This window comes from Bos grunniens, chromosome 26, assembly GCF_055505025.1.
Source record: "Bos grunniens cultivar Pamir isolate PY7600 chromosome 26, Bosgru_T2T1.0, whole genome shotgun sequence".
Classification (NCBI taxonomy): domain Eukaryota; kingdom Metazoa; phylum Chordata; class Mammalia; order Artiodactyla; family Bovidae; genus Bos; species Bos grunniens.
The window spans coordinates 5272634-5288277 of NC_141190.1; the positions used below are offsets into that span (position 1 = coordinate 5272634).

General features: G+C 37.4%; 1 protein-coding gene across 1 annotated transcript in view; it reads left to right on the top strand.

The window, feature by feature from the left end:
• LOC147343960 (protocadherin-15-like) overlaps positions 1–15644 on the top strand; it is a 1781617-nt gene that overhangs the window by 1126488 nt on the left and 639485 nt on the right. The gene's annotated exons all lie outside the window — the stretch shown is intronic.

Here is a 15644-nt window from a genome sequence, read left to right on the forward strand (position 1 = left end):
AGTCTCCACTGCTCAGGGAAGAAGGGAGGTCTAGTTTAGAGGGAGAATTGATATCAGCTTGGCTCATCAGCTCAAGCACTATAGGGAGTTAATCCATTGCTTAAACAACCAGACACTGGAAGCATATTGACACAGATCAAATCTTGGCTCTTTTATTTGATTACCTTCCTGGAAAACTTTTTCTATTTTTTTGTGCCTCAATACCCTTATCTGTAAAATGGGAAAAAATATATATACCCACCTGAAAGAGTTGATGTTAGGGATCAAATGAGTAAATGCAGGCAAATTTATTATATACTTTATGTGTGCATGTGTGCTAAGTCACTGCAATCATGTCTAACTATTTGTGACGCCATGAAATGTAGCCTGTCAGGCTCCTCTGTCCATAGAATTCTCCAGGCAAGAATCCTGCAGTAGGGAGGTTTTTTATCACTAGTGTCATCTGGGAAGCCCATTTTATACTTCATGAAATATAACAAATATTAGCTATCATTATTATCAGCTTCTCATTTCTTCATTCTATGTACCTTTGACAAAGCAGTGATTATAAAATAAAATTCCAATAAGAAAACATAAAAAATATTAAATTATATGTATATAATTATTATATGAATATAATTATATGCATATGTATATATTATATGCATATAATTTAATGCATACATACACCTTATCATAGGCATTCATACGTGTATAAGTCAAGAAACAATGATTTAATACATACATACATCTTATCATAGGCATTCATACGTGTATAAGTCAAGAAACAATGATTTTTTTAATCCTTACTTAAATACAACTCTGTAAAATGAAAAAGTATAAGAAACACTGTGCTGGAAGAAGCACAAGCTGGAATCAAGATTGTTGGGAGAAATATCAATCACCAGAGATATGCAGGTGACACCACCCTTATGGCAGAAAGTGAAGAGGAACTAAAAAGCCTCTTGATGAAAATGAAAGAGGAAAAAAAAAAAAAGAAAATGAAAGAGGAGACTAAAAAAGTTGGCTTAAAGCTCAACATTCGGAAAACTAAGATCATGGCATCTGGTCCCATCACTTCATGGGAAATAGATGGGAAAACAGTGGAAACAGTGTCAGACTTTATTTTGGGGGGCTCCAAAATCACTGCAGATGGTGACTGCAGCCATGAAATTAAAAGACGCTTACTCCTTGGAAGGAAAGTTATGACCAACCTAGATAGCATATTGAAAAACAGAGACATTACTTTGCCAACAAAGGTCCGTCTAGTCAAGGCTATGGTTTTTCCTGTGGTCATGTATGGATGTGAGAGTTGGACTGTGAAGAAGGCTCATCGCCGAAGAATAGATGCTTTTGAACTGTGGTGTTGGAGAAGACTCTTGAGAGTCCCTTGGACTGCAAGGAGATCCAACCAGTCCATTCTGAAGGAGATCAGTCCTGGGATTTCTTTGGAAGGAATGATGCTAAAGCTGAAACTTCAGTACTTTGGCCACCACATGTGAAGAATTGACTCATTGGAAAAGACTCTGATGCTGGGAGGGATTGGGGGCAGGAGGAGAAGGGGACGACAGAGGATGAGATGGCTGGATGGCATCACTGACTCGATGGACATGAGTTGGACATGAGTTTGGGTGAGACATGACTGAGCGACTGAACTGAACTGAAAATGAAAAAGCAAGGAACTTAGCTAAAAAACACTTATGGATTCCCAGCACTGTAAGATTATTAAAGTACTTTTTAAGTGTAAAATGCAAAAAAAAAAAAAAAAAATGCATCTAGTAATACCCTGAAAAGTTCTTTTAGAAACAACTTAGTATTTTTTGTTATATGAACATCAGAATATACAATAGTTTATTAGTCATGTAATTATAAAAGTATCCTAAAGGCATGCATGTAATTAGGTCCTTGTTAAGAAAAACCCTACAATTTGTTCAGAAATAACTCTTTTTTTTTTCTTTAGGTCAGTTAATAAAAACATATCTTGGACTTTAAAAATCTGTCTACTTAAATGGTCCATATATTTATTAATTTTCAAATGTTGTGGTGTCCTAGTGCCTATACACAATCAGTAGAATAAAGAATGGGAAATTTTATGTCCTTTATTCATTTAAAAAGATTTCCTCCTACCATTGGAAAGTATTGCTGAAGAATACTGATAATTTAATAATTGGATATAATTTTATATCCAGTTTACTCAAATGCAAAAATTGTGTTTTCTTAAGCTTTTTAGTTTACATTGGAATATAGCCAATTAACAATATTATGATAGTTTCAGTTGAACACCAAAAGGACTCAGCCAAACATATACATGTAGCAATCTCCCCCAAACTTCTCTCCCATCCAGGCTGCCACATAACACTGAGCAGAGTTCCCTGTACAATGCAACAGGTCCTTATTGGTTATCCATTTCAAATATAGTTGTGTGTACATATTAATCTCAAATTCCCTATCTCTTTCTCTCTCCCTTCCTCCCTGGTAACCATAAGTTCATTTTCTATGTCTGTGAGTCCATTTTTATTTTGTAAATAAGTTCATTTGTACCGTTTCTTTTTAAAGTCTGCATATAAAGGATATCATATATTTCTCTTTCTCTGACTGACTTACTTCATTCAGTATGACAGTCTTCGGGTTTATCCATGTTGCTTCAAATGGCATGATTTCTTTTTTATGCCTGAGTAATTGTTGCAGAACACTGCTGACTGAATAATTGGATATAATTTTTACATCCATTTTATTCACTTGCAAAAAATGTATTTACAGTCCAGCTTTGGTAGGTAAATTAGTATCAACTCACATTTTAATATCAGTTTAGTTCAGTCGCTCAGTCGTGTCTCACTCTTTGCAACCCCATGAATTGCAGCATGCCAGGCCTCCCTGTCCATCATAAACTCCCAGAGTTCACTCAGACTCACGTCCATCAAGTCAGTGATGCCATACAGCCATCTCATCCTCTGTCATTTCCTTCTCCTCCTGCCCCCAATCCCTCCCAGCATCAGAGTCTTTTCCAATGAGTCAACTCTTCGCATGAAGTGGCCAAAGTACTGGAGTTTCAGCTTTAGCATCATTCCTTCCAAAGAAATCCCAGGGCTGAACTCCTGTAGAATGGACTGGTTGGATCTCCTTACAGTCCAAGGGACTCTCAAGAGTCTTCTCCAACACCACAGTTCAAAAGTATCAATTCTTCAGCACTCAGCCTTCTTCACAGTCCAACTCTCACATCCATACATGACCACAGGAAAAACCATAGCCTTGACTAGACGGACCTTTGCTGGCAAAGTAATGTCTCTGCTTTTCAATATGCTATCTAGGTTGGTCATAACTTTCCTTCCAAGGAGTAAGCGTCTTTTACTTTCATGGCTGCAGTCACCATCTGTAGTGATTTTGGATCCCCTCAAAATAAAGCCTGACACTGTTTCTACTGTTTCTCCATCTATTTTCCATGAAGTGATGGGACCAGATGCCATGATCTTAGTTTTCTGAATGTTGAGCTTTAAGCCAACTTTTTCACTCTCCACTTTCACTTTCATCAAGAGGCTTTTGAGTTCCTCTTCACTTTCTGCCATAAGGGTGGTGTCATCTGCATAGCTGAGGTTATTGATATTTCTCCCAGCAATCTTGATTCCAGCTTGTGTTTCTTCCAGTCCAGCGTTTCTCATGATGTACTCTGAATATAAGTTGAATAAGCAGGGTGATAATATACAGCCTTGATGTACTCCTTTTCCTATTTGGAACCAGTCTGTTGTTCCATGTCCAGTTCTAACTGTTGCCCCCTGACCTCCATACCAACTTCTCAAGAGGCAGACCAGGTGGTCTGGTATTCCCATCTCTTTCAGAATTTTCCACAGTTTATTGTGATCCACACAGTCAAAGGCTTTGGCATAGTCAATAAAGCAGAAATAGATGTTTTTCTGGAACTCTCTTGCTTTTTCATGATCCAGCGGATGTTGGCAATTTGATCTCTGGTTCCTCTGCCTTATCTATAACCGGCTTGAACGTCTGGAATTTCACGGTTCATGTATTGCTGAAGCCTGGCTTGGAGAATTTTGAGCATTACTTTACTAGCATGTGAGATGAATGCAATTGTGTGGTAGTTTGAGCATTCTTTGGCATTGCATTTCTTTGGGATTGGAATGAAAACTGACCTTTCCCAGTCCTGTGGCCACTGCTGAGTTTTCCAAATTTGCTGGCATATTGAGCGCAGCACTTTCACAGAATCATCTTTCAGGATTTGGAATAGCTTAACTGGAATTCCATCACCTCAACTAGTTTTGTTTGTAGTGATGCTTTCTAAGGCCCACTTGACTTCACATTCCAGGATGTCTGGCTCTAGGTCAGTGATCACACCATCGTGATTATCTTGGTCATGAAGGTCTTTTTTGTACACTTCTTCTGTGTATTCTTGCCATCTCTTCTTAATATCTTCTGCTTCTGTTAGGTCCATACCATTTCTGTCCTTTATCGAGCCCATCTTCGCATGAAATATTCCCTTGGTATCTCTAATTTTCTTGAAGAGACCTCTAGTCTTTCCCATTCTGTTGTTTTCCTCTATTTATTTGCATTGATTGCTGAGTAAGGCTTTCTTATCTCTTCTTGCTATTCTTTGGAACTCTGCATTCAGATGCTTATATCTTTCCTTTTCTCCTTTGCTTTTTGCTTCTCTTCTTTTCACAGCTATTTATAAGGCCTCCCCAGACAGCCATTTTGCTTTTTTGTATTTTTTCCATGGGGATGATCTTTATCCCTGTCTCCTGTACAAGGTCACGAACCTCATTCCTTAGTTCATCAGGCACTCTATCTATCAAATCTAGGCCCTTAAATCTATTTCTCACTTCCACTGTATAATCATAAGGGATTTGATTTAGGTCATATTGAATGGCCTAGTGGTTTTCCCTACTTTCTTCAATTTAAGTCTGAATTTGGTAATAAGGAGTTCATGATCTGAGCCGCAGTGGGCTAGTGGTCTTGTTTTTGTTGACTGTATAGAGCTTCTCCATCTTTGGCTGCAAACAGTGTAATCAATCTGATTTCGGTGTTGACCATCTGGTGATGTCCATGTGTAAAGTCTTCTCTTGTGTTGTTGGAAGAGGGTGTTTGTTATGACCAGTGCATTTTCTTGGCAAAACTCTATTAGTCTTTGCCCTGCCTTATTCCGTATTCCAAGGCCAAATTTGCCTGCTACTCCAGGTGTTTCTTGACTTCCTACTTTTGCATTCCAGTTCCTATAATGAAAAGGACATCTTTTTTGGGTGTTTGTTCTACAAGGTCTTATAGGTCTTCATAGAACAGTTCAACTTCAGCTTCTTCAGCATTACAGGTTGGGGCATAGACTTGGATTACTGTGATATTGAATGGTTTGCCTTGGAAACAAACAGAGATCATTCTGTTGTTTTTGAGATTGTATCCAAGTACTGCATTTTAATATAATAGTTTGAAAAATGAGTGTTTATACTTTGTTATTCTACTAAACTCAAAAGTATTAACCTCCAGCCTTTAAAATTTAAATTTTAGGGCAGGCAAATGGTCATTTATTACAGGATTGCAGCTCTATGTCAAAAATTACATATTATGTATAAGGACAGCGTTCTTTACATTTTGTGTTGTATGTTTCAATTATTTTAACTTAAACATCAATACACTCTCACAACATTTTCATAGAACATGGACCTTATTCGATTTCTTTTTGGTGTATCAAAGAACAGCTCGTCTAAAATTTTGAACTTGAGATACCAAATGTAATCGTATTTTCTTCCTAATGTAGCCAACTCATTGGGAAAAAACCCTGTTTCTGGAAAGACTGAGGGCAGGAGGAGAAGGGGATGGCAGAGGATGAGCTGGTTGGATGGCATCCACTCCATGGACATGAGTCTGAATAAACCTGGGAAATAGTGAAGGACAGGGATGCCTGGCGTGCTGCAGTGCGTGGAGTCACACAAAGTTGGACACGACTGAGTGACGATACAACAAAACATAATTCAAATCTTTGAGGCCCAAAGATATACATTTTGCAGGCTTCCTGACGGGTACTATGTATTTGAGAGTTGGAGGACAACTCTGAATACATGAGTTCAGTTCAGTTCAGTTCAGTTGCTCAGTCGTGTCCGACTCTTTGCGACCCCATGAACTGCAGCACACCAGGCCTCCCTGTCCATCACCAACCCCTGAAGTTTACGCAAACTCATGTCCATTGAGTCGGTGATGCCGTCCAACCATCTCATCCTCTGTCATTCCCTTCTCCTCCTGCCTTCAATCTTTCCCAACATCAGGTGGCCAAAATATTGGAGTTTCAGCTTGCCATCCAACCATCTCATCCTCTGTCATTCCCTTCTCCTCCTGCCTTCAATCTTTCCCAACATCAAGTGGCCAAAATATTGGAGTTTCAGCTTCAACATCAGTCCTTCCAATGAACACCCTGGACTGATTTCCTTTAGGATGGACTGGTTGGATCTCCTTTCAGTCCAGGGGACTGTCAAGAGTCTTCTCCAACACCACAGTTCAAAAGCATAAACTCTTTTGTGCTCAGCTTCTGAGTGGCCAAGGATAAATGTGATAAGGGTTAAAGAACTAACCACTTTGACCAGGAGCCTGCAGTGCTACTTAGCAGTGGAGTGCATGGTCAGCTTTCAATTCAGAGGATCCTTCCAGAGACTGTGGCTTGGCCTCTGGAGTTTGGAGGATTCTGTTTTGATCCAGGAGATACAAGATGAGGATTTGGACTATGTCCACTGCTGTAGGAATGGAGAGAAGAGGATAGACATGTCAGATTTTTAGGTATGAAAATAAATGATTGAAGAGTGTTGCAGAACATTCTTCTTGCCTCACATTATACATGTCGCTCCTTCATTTCTCTCCAGCTTTAAATATAAGAAAGAGTTATCATTCCATGTCACATATTATACAATATATAGTTTTGTCAGCCTGATCATTTAAGAGTCCATGGTAGGAACATTCTTTTATGTCTTGGGAGAGTCAAGCTCGTTACAAGCACTAACTTTCTAGAGTTTTCAAAAATTGCTCTACTCCTTCTATCAGTGTCTATTTCTGTCTGCTATATCCCATTTAGGTTTCTTTGGTCATCATAGGCCCATACAGCACTTCCATAGTTTACCTTTCTTTACAGACTACAACTGTCGCCTTCCTCTCAACTGCCATAGGATTACCTGCACTCTCTTCCCCTTGTCTGTGGCTCTCATTTCCTTGCCTGATCTGCTGTGCAGATTGAGATTCAGGAACCATCGATGTCTCCTAGGAGGGCCATCGACAGTCTTTGCACACATGTTGCAAATGAACTTTAACTAGCAGCACCTCCACAAACAATATTTTATAGTAAGCTTAGAAAGAGTCATTTTTATGTATATCATACTGGAGGTAAAAGCATAAACACATGAAGGAGAATCACTGCTAACAGCAAATGCTTATTGTGTATTTATTGTGAGCTATGTGTTGTTATATAAACTAAAGACAGTAAAATGCATGATTTGAAGAGATTTACAACTCTATTGAACAGGCTGAAGGTGTGCATAATAAAAAAAGTAACATTTGAGAAACAGGGGTAAGAACACTAGACACAGCAAGGAAAATTGGATTCAAGCCCAATTCAACAATTCTATAACCTTCAAGAAAGAATTCAGCCTCACTTTTATTATTCTTAAAGTGGAGAAAGTAATACCTTTTTTTTTTTTTTTTTGATGGGGGTGTAGCTATTTTTTTAAATTAATTAATTAATTTTTTTTTTTTTTTTACTTTACAATATTGTATTGGTTTTGCCATACATTGACATGAATCCGCCATGGGTGTACATATGTGCCCCATCCTGAATCCCCCTCCCATCTCCTTCACCATACCATCCCTCTGGGTCATCCCAGTGCACCAGCCCTGAGCATCCTGTATCCTGCATCAAACCTGGACTAGTGATTCGTTTCTTATATGATATTATACATGTTTCAATGCCATTCTCCCAAATCATCCCACCCTCTCCCTCTCCCACAGAGTCCAAAAGACTGTTCTATACATCTGTGTCTCTTTTGCTGTCTTGCATACAGGGTTATCTTTACCATCTTTCTAAATTCCATATATATGTGTTATTATACTGTATTGGTGTTTTTCTTTCTGGCTTACTTCACTCTGTATAATAGGCTCCAGTTTCATCCACCTCATTAGAACTGATTCAAATGTATTCTTTTTAATGGCTGAGTAATACTCCATTGTGTATATGTACCACAGCTTTCTTATCCATTCATCTGCTGATGGACATCTAGGTGGCTTCCATGTCCTGGCTATTATAAACAGTGTTGCGATGAACACTGGGGTACACGTGTCTCTTTCAATTCTGGTTTCCTCTGTGTGTATGCCAAGTAGTGCGATTGCTGGGTCATATCACAGTTCTATTTCCAGGTTTTAAGGACTCTCCACACTGTTTTCCATAGTGGCTGTACTAGTTTGCATTCCCACCAACAGTGTAAGAGGGTTCCCTTTTCTCTGGACCCTCTCCAGAATTTATTGTTTGTAGACTTTTTTGATAGCAGCCATTCTGACCTGCGTGAGATGGTACCTCACTGTGGTTTTGATTTGCATTTCTCTGATAATGAGTGATGTTGAGCATCTTTTTATGTGTTTGTTAGCCATCTGTATGTCTTCTTTGGAGAAATGTCTGTTTAGTTCTTTGGCCCACTTTTTGATTGGGTTGTTTATTTTTCTGGAATTGAGCTGCAGGAGTTGCTTGTATATTTTTGAGGTTAATTCTTTGTTTGTTGTTTCATTTGCTATTATTTTCTCCCATTCTGAAGGCTGTCTTTTCACCTTGCTTATACTTTCCTTTGTTGTGCAGAAGCTTTTAATTTTAATTAGATCCTATTTGTTTATTTTTGCTTTTATTTCCAATATTCTGGGAGGTGGGTTATAGAGGATCCTTTTTTACAGGTCACTCTGTGACTGAATATAAAATGAAATCATTCATTCATTTAACAAGTACATGTTAAACAGGAGACTCTGTTTTATACATGGTGTCAGGGGATAGACATTAGAAAAAGAAATCCAGATTTCCGCTTTCTTAGAGTTTATACTTTAGTGCGTGAGGTGAAGGGGAAGAAAAGATGCATAAGTAAATAGATGGTAAAATTCCAAAGAGTGAGACCACCAGTGCTAAGACCCTAAGAAGAAAAATCTTAGCCTGTTGAAGGCACAGAGAGAAACCACGTGTGGGTGGATTGCTGTGACCCAGATTAAAAATGTGTAAATAAAACAGTTAAAAGATTATCTAGCATGTATCATATATTCTAATTCATGCAGAATTATTTGTAGACATGTAGGCATGCAGAAATTAGCAAATATAAACATCCGCTTACCTTGAGAGGACCATAACATATTTTTAAAAAGTAAGTCATAGACAAATATGTATAGAATGATTTTTTTAGTTTAAAACAGATATCACATATAGAGTTGTGCTTTTATATATTTTATACATTAAAAGATATAATCGTGAAGATATGTACACATTAAATTTAATAGCATTGGATGTCTTTAAAGAAGCCAGTAAAATACGCCATACGGATACAGAAACTGAAAATAGAAAAATGGAAAGTGGAAGAGAGACTGTAAGTACAAGTAACCTTTCTTTTCATCTGCCAGTGGGTATGTTTACAAAATATATGGCATATCCAAAAAGAAAAGCATAAGGATTTTGGCATCAGACTGGACGATGAGACACTTTTCAAGGCTGTAGGTTAAACATTGTGCAATGTAACTATCATTTAAGATGGAATAGTGTGACATCTATTAGTTGTAGTAATTGTTAACAAAGCACTGTTAATTTGCAGATTCCTGAAGGAAAATTAGGGAGATATTTTTAATCTAGTCTGAGCATCGTTTATTTCATTACTTCCCACGATTCTTCAGTCTTTGTCATCCCTAGTCCTTCCATTATATCTCTCTTTGCTTCGATTTTTGCATGTACCATATGGAAGTTTCTCTGGGTGCAGAAGGGTGGGAAGGGGCATCATCTTATCTTAGACTCAGTCCTCTCCTCGGTGATAGTAATGGACTTTTGGGCTAATTGATTTGAGTTATTTGCTAATGTGTTTATTGCTAATACATACATTTCTGTAAGTAAAGTGATAGTATATTCCATTTTGTACTTTTAAAATAAGCCATTCTAGATTTGCTTAGAAAATAGAACCAGTGGCGACAGTGGAAACAGAGTAGGTGAAGTTATGGATAAAATGGAAATGAGTTGATCATCTTGAAGCTAGCTAATGGATAAAAGGGAGGACATTACAGTATTTGCTGCTTTTGTATCTATGTTTGATATTTTGTAGGAAGAGAGCGTATTAAAAGACTGAGATAAAACCTTAAAATTTTAAAGCTTCCATTATCATGGTGTTCAGGGCAGAGCTTACTAGAAATGTTAGAGAAAAACTGAAAAGAATTATCAGAGTGTCCCTTGGTGTTCTGATAAAATACATGAACAGAAAACCTCCAGAAGTAATGACTGAACCAAAAAAGGGAATATCTTTTAGCTGGTAAAAAAAAGTCTGGAAAGGGGCAGGTGAAGGGCAATCCAGTGGCCCCATGACGCCACAGTGTCTTAATCTCCTTCCCTGTTTCTACTCTACTGTCCTTAATGTGTGTCTGTTGTCTTCACCGTCAGTTCCTATATCTCAAAGCACCACATTTTAGGCATTAAGATGAAAAGTGTGTGTGTGTCTGTGTGTGTGTGTGCTCAGTTGTGTCTGACTCTTTGCAATCCCATGAACTGTAGCCTGCCACGCTCCTCTGTCCATGGGATTTTTCAGGCGGGAATACTGGAGTAGGTTGCTATTTCCTACTGCGAGGGATTTTTCCAGTTTAGGGATTGAACCTCAGTCTCTTGCACTTCCTACATTGGCAGGTGGATTCTTTACCACTGTGCCACCTGGGAACCCCAAAAGGAGGAAGACGAAAATAACAAAAGAAGAGTATTGCCCACATATGAAAAATAAAACTCTCCCTAGCAAATTTCCATTCCATTGTCCAGAATTTTGTCACATAAAAACTACAAGGGAACATAAGAAATTTAATTTTAAGCTGGAAACACTACTGTCCATTCTAAACCAAAGTAATGTCAGTGGGGAGGTTAAAGAGAATGTACACTGGGTGGGCAGGTGACAATGCCTGCCAGCGTCTACCTCTCTGGCTGTACAACATCCTTAAGCAAACTTCTTCCCAAACTTACAATATAATTCCTCCTTTTTACCTCTCTTATGAGAGACAAGGGCCTGAACTCAAATCTTGTTTTTGTACCTCACCAAAGTCCAGACTTTTACCTTTATCTGAAACAAAATCCAATTTTAAGATTTCTGCAATAATTTAGTTAAGATAACAGGGAATGCTCACAGATTACTCAGAGGAGAGCACATTCAGAGGAGTGCATGGAAGAAAAATCTGCTCTGTTAAAAACCAAGTAGCAGGATATTGAAAAACCCTGATGAGAGACAGATAATGTGAGACTTAACCAAAAAAGTGGAAATGTTAAAGAAAATTTTTGGATAGAGACTCACTAGATCTAATAAATATTGAGTGGATGGCAGGAGATCAGGCAATTGAAGAGAGAATCAAAGGTGATGCCTAGGTTTAAATATGCTAGGAACAGGTAAAAGGAAGCTCCCCATTTTTCTCCTCTATAACTTCTGTTATGTCTGAGAAAGGAACAGATTATAATAAGCATTGTTCTCAAGGAAACAATAATATACTCTCTTATTTCTGAATGCTATTCTTCAATTTACAAAAGATTTTTGTGATAATAAATATTATTTATTCAGGGCTTATTATGGGCCAAGTTCCATGCAAACCACTGCAACATTATCTCATTTAATCATCAGAACAATCTAATAAGAAAAAAATGTGTATTTTCTTCTTATAGATGCAGAAGTTATCTTAGTAAAGATCACACAGCTGGGATTGAAACTCAAATTTGCATTGCTACAAAGGACATGTCCTTTCTCTTTTATACTGCCTCACATATATTATCATTCATATCCACATATATTTGCATTTTTTGTAGATGAGCTTTTAAACATAGAAGCATCTCTAAATTTTAATATGGATGTGGAAAGTATATTGGAAGAGAAATTCCTTTCTAGGGAGCTTTGACTACTATCTTCACTTACCCTACCAACCTACCCCTCTCACCCCTCACTCTCCACTCTTATGCTCTCTGTGCTAGAACAAAAGGAATTTCAATCCATGACATTAAAATTATGGAATGTGTCAAACCTCAAATAAAAAAATATGATCAGTACTTTAAGAGAAAGGAGAGAGTGTTTGGTGGAGGTAAAAGCTATTGGACTTAGAACCCATTCCTTAGGTCAAAGGTTGTGGATTATGTAATTAGCTTCAGGAATCAAATCTTGAATTTAGGACAGTCAAGACATACCCTTCTTTTACTTCTCATCCTTTCTTGCCTCTGCTTGTCCTCAACAGTGGCCTTCATCCTATCTGTCAAATAAGAGAGAAATCAGGACTTCATAAGGAGAAACTTTATTCATAAAGAGTTTGCAAAGAAAAGAATGGAACTATTGCAATACAGAGAACGCTCTGACCATAAGATCTGCAAGTTTCACTAAATAAAAGGGATTTCTACCTAAACGGTGTTGGAAGTGGATTGAAAGAGTGGCATGATTGGATAGCAGATCAGAGGAAGTTTTGCCCTGAGTTCTGACTATTTGCAGGAGGGGTTGTGTGCTGGAACAGGCTGAAGATGGGTCAGAGTTGAGGGGTCTGGGTAAAGGAGAGAAATTTAGTCAAATTTTTGTTATCAAGCATTTTGCTTCAGATGATCAGTGGGGATAAAACAGCTCAGCTAATTTATGTGAGAGGCAAAGAATATGAATATGGAAGGCTGGCCTTGGCTTAGGAAAGCAAGGGGTTGCCCAGGATCTAAGTCATACAGAAGGGTGGTTCATTGCAGTGAGTCATTCCCTGTAACACAAAAGTGATAAATAGGTTTCTTAACCTTCTAAACAGTGCTTAGGTAAAGTTCAATGTTGTCCCCTATTCCAGACAAGTTTTCTCTTTGTAGCTGTTCTCCCCAGGCACACACTTTTAAAGTTAGCTTCAAAGAGCAAAAGAGATATAGCCTTCTTTTCTAATTTGGAAAATTCTAGGCAGGGATTCCAAGATGCCAAATGCCAATATCTGTGCTCAGTGATGATGAGGAGCTATGATGTAAAATGTTACTCCACAGCATTTGGGTAGAAGTGGTTGGGTAGAAGTAGTATTGTAATTCATCCTTCATCTGTTCTAGGATTCATTTTCCTCGAGGGAAGAAAACACAGTTATTAGAGATGGTAGGATAATAAAGTATTCTGGGCAACCAAAGACAACAGCTACTAAAGTCCATGATACTTTGTTTCTTTATGATTATTTTGTAAATTTTACTTTGAATCATGTACAACAGGGAAATGATTTACTGAAACCTGAAGACATATAGCAGCTGCCTCAACAGCTACGCATCTTTGATATTTGAATGCCTCCACACACCTCTCCATTGCGGGTGGTAGAGGTCTTTGTGTCTCTCACTTCAGTGTGCCCGAAGATGAATGTCTGTTCACGTTGCCTCAGCTTGCCTCTCCCATTATTCAAAGGGGCTCTGTGTGATACCGACACTTTAGTCCACGAAATAGAGTTCAGTCTGAAGTCTTATATTACATTTAAGACATATAGCTTGCTGTTGTTGTAGCTACCCTGTGCCTAATGGGAAACAGAAACAGCTATTCTTAAGGAACTATACCACTATATATGAGAATAATAAATGACATACCATCAATCAGGCATGTGTAATATAAGAACGGCTTATATTATGTACTTTCATAATTCATGTTTTTCAAACATGTAAACTTAGATTCTCAAGTGTTTACAAGAGAATTCTCAATGAGATTTTTCATTCCCATTTTGCAGAGAAATTAGTAATGAGTGAAAGGGTACACTTTAAAAATAGATCCCTAAAAGCAAAAGCAAGACCCAGTATTCTGCGTTTTCAGAAAACATGATACCAGGGTCACTTTGATTTTTACAGGTGAAAATCAAATTCACTGAACTGGATTTTGAAGCATTTGGAGACTTGGAATCTTTAATAAAGGGTCTTTTTATTTATTTTTTCCAATTGTTATGTTTTATCAAGGTGAGTTCTAAAGTACTAAAAACTAGTCACTAATAAAAATGTACTTGTTGAATCTTTTCTGCATTTCTCTTGGTACTAAAAAGTAAAAATAAGAAAGTTATACCTGATCCTAATTATAGGTAACTGTCACCAATGCTTCCCATAATTTTCCCCTCACAATATTATAGGAATGTGATAACTTTCTTTACTTAACTTTTTAAGAGCATTTTACTTGGTAAGCACCTATTCTATAAACATAATGTATGGGCAGAATTACTAGATAATAGTTTAGATTTTTTTAAAAAACTATGTAGATTGTTGAAGAAAGGGCTCAAAACCTGAAAAAAAGTAAGTTTAAATTCTGAATTTACCAGTTGATATGTGAACTTGCCTAATTTTTTTAGGTTATTTCTGTTTATTCTTGCTTTCTTTTGTTTTATTTCTGAGATACCATGTGGATTTTAAGAATTTTAAAATATACAAAGTACCTGGCATGGTAGCCTAATAGTTATTTGGTAACTATTAAAATTCCATCTTAAGTTTTGAACTTTTCCTACAATGTCCCCCATTTTAAAAAAAAATAACTTTGAAGTGATCTCTGCTATCCCTTTGGAATTTTATTTTATTTACTTTTAATTCAAATATAGTTCATTTACAATGTCGTACCAATCTCTGCTGTACAGCAAAGTGATTCAGTTATGTGTGTGTGTATATATATAATATATATTCTTTTTAAAAACACATATATATTATTTTCCATTATGTTTTATCCCAGGAGATTGGATATAGTCCCCTGTGCTATACTGTAGAAACTTGTTTTTCCATTCTAAATGTAACAGTTTGCATCTACCAACTTCAAAACCCCAGTCTATCCCTCTCCTACTACCCGCTTCCCTTGGTAATGTAAGTCTGATCTCTGCATCTGTGTTCCGCTTTGGAATCTGACTGTGGCTAACTGAATTTTCTATATGTACCTCCAAAGAAGAGGCTGCTGCAAGCTGTTTTCTTTTATATGTATGTGTATTTCCTAAAGCTCCCACTTTGATGAAGACCAGACTGTTGTCTCTAAGGAAATACATCCTGGCCGGGATGAGCTAAAAATGAAACCACCACCCAATGCTGCTGGAGGTGAACCATCTGGAATCTCAAGCAGTTTTTGAATTCTGGAGCCTGTATTTCACTTTCTGTCTTTGAGAAAGATGCTCTGTGGAGCATCTGGGTAAAATATTTTCTCCTGATTTTATGTGTTCACAAACTCATTTGTTTAGTAATGCCAGAAAATGTGTAAGTTGGAAAAGGCTCTATAAAATCTTCGGTATATGTGATCAGCCTTTCAACTTTTACTACTCTTTCAATTCTTTGGTGGAGATTTGTAAAACTACTCTACTTCAGATATTCTGATTCATCTGATCTAGGATGGCATGGCTTATATCTGCTTTTTGACTGATTTTGGTATTCATCAAAATTTAAAAGCTCTTGTTATTACATCTACAACATGAAACTGAAGACATGCTGACTTCTTAAAGGAATTAGA